Consider the following 2,380-nt stretch of genomic DNA (forward strand, 5'->3'; position numbering starts at 1 on the left):
AAGGCAAAACAGAAGTAATAAAAACATATTACTATTAGAGCAGGTTGTAAAAATCCATTAGGTAGCCAAAGAAATTGTATGAGATAAATTACTGATATGCACTAATCGCTTGCTTAATTATGAAGGAAATTGCTCCTGATGTTTCAAAAGCCTTGTAGCACCAAGTTAACAGTCCTTCTTATCGAATTGTGCCTCATTACTTATTCAGCGTGGATTGCACCAGATGAATTATTAGTTGTCAGTCTGGATCCGGTTGCCATTTTCTCCAGAGAATGAGGCTTCTACTTCCAAAAAACATGAATATTCTGTGTGTGTGTGTGTATACATATATATATGTATATCAGCTTTATTCATATATATGTATGTATGAATAAAGCTAATATTTTACAAAAACATATAAAAATACACCATGCATGTAGTCAATCCTCATTATTTGAAGATTCCTTATTTGAGAATCCACCTACTCACTAAGATGTATTTGTAACCCCCAGATCAATACCCTCGCTGCTCTCCTACTGATTCGCAGACAGGTGCAGAGTGGTAGAAACTTTGAGTTGCTTGAACAGGCATGTTCCCAGCTGAGGTGCAATAAGGCAACAGCTCCTGCTTGTTCTGGCTCTCCTGCCGGGGTGACCAGAGGATGGTGACTGTGGGGTGGTGCAAGCTCTTGTTCTGGGGCCATCTGGGCCAGGTTTGAATCCCAGGTCCAGCTCCTGCTCCTGGGGCATCCTCAGGCAAGGCACTCAACATTTCCTGAATCTTGTTTTCACCTCTATAGAATAAAGAAAATAGAATCTACCAAGATGAGTTGTTTTTAGAATTTAAGATGATAATCTCTATGGGGGCACCTGGGTGGCTTAGTCAGTTAAGCGTCCGACTTCGGCTCAGGTCACGATCTCACAGTTCGTGGGTTCGAGCCCCGCGTCGGGCTCTGTGCTGACAGCTCTGAGCCTGGAGCCTGCTTCGGATTCTGTGTCTCCTTCTCTCTCTGCCCCTCCCTCACTCATGCTCTTTCTCTCAAAAATAAATAAATATTAAAAAAAATTTTTTTTTAAAGATTACAGTCTCTGTGATACACAGTATATATAGACATGTATAATACACAGATTTTTTTAAGTTTATTTATTTATTTTGAGGAGGGGGCAGAGAGAGAATCCCAACCAGGCTTCGCACTGTCAGCTCAGAGCCCGACATGGGGCTCAAGCTCACAAACTGTAAGATCATGACCTGAGCCGAAACCAAAAGCCAGACACTTAACCCACTGAGCCACCCAGGTGCCCCAATATTTCCTTTAGATACAGTTAGTTTACAGAACATAATGACTGAGAATAATTAGGATCAATGATACACATTACGTATGTATGTATACGTATGGATTTACACATGCATGCACATGCACAGACACGCATGGAGGGAGGCACACATATACTTGAATATTTATAAATGAGGATAGAGTGTGTTTGTCTATTTGCTTATTCTCGAATACATACAGATATAATCAATAGGCTATTGCTCATGGCTCTTATCTCTTCCATTTTCAGAAGTGAAGAAATTCTCCCTCAAAAGAACTTTCCTCCTTATGAAAAAAGAGTAAATTGCTCACTTTTTGTAGGTACATTAAGTCTTTTGGGGAAAACCTACCTGAGCCTACTCAGTAAACTACCTCTTTTAACACACTGAATGATATCCCATGAGTCTTACCAAGTTAATGCAGCTTCAAAAGGGAAATCATTTACTCCTCTTTCAGAAATATGAAGAGAACTATCATGCACATTTCCCCCACTATTTTTCTGTAGTTTTCTATTCATTGGCTAGGATTGCTAGCTGAGACTTCCATTATTATAGTAAAAGGATGGCTTCCCACGACAGGTAAAAAACGATGCCACTGACCTAACAGTAGCCTAGGAACTTTGAGAGATTTTTTTGCAAAAGTGATAATGAGTTTGTTATGTTCCATTCCTGCTCTTCTTCTATGGCTCTTGATGAACAAGGGAACAGGTTTGCCAGACGGCTGGAAAGTACCGGGCCATCCATCCTAGGAACTGGGCGAACGAACTATGAGAGATAGAGACTTTCAGTCTCGACCTCTTGGAACCCAAAATACAAAGCTATTGAGCCAGCGAAAACATTTTCAGAAATGCAAGTGAGGTTTTTAACCTGTCACAGCCGAGGGCAAAACCAGGTATTTCTGTCTGATGTCAAGAAGAAAGAATCTCGGGGCCCCTGGGTGGCGCAGTCGGTTAAGCGTCCGACTTCAGCCAGGTCACGATCTCGCGGTCCGTGAGTTCGAGCCCCGCGTCGGGCTCTGGGCTGATGGCTCAGAGCCTGGAGCCTGTTTCTGATTCTGTGTGTCTCCCTCTCTCTCTGCCCCTCCCCCGTT

Source organism: Puma concolor, chromosome B4, assembly GCF_028749965.1.
Source record: "Puma concolor isolate L17-30 chromosome B4, mPumCon1.1.hap2, whole genome shotgun sequence".
Lineage (NCBI taxonomy): Eukaryota > Metazoa > Chordata > Mammalia > Carnivora > Felidae > Puma > Puma concolor.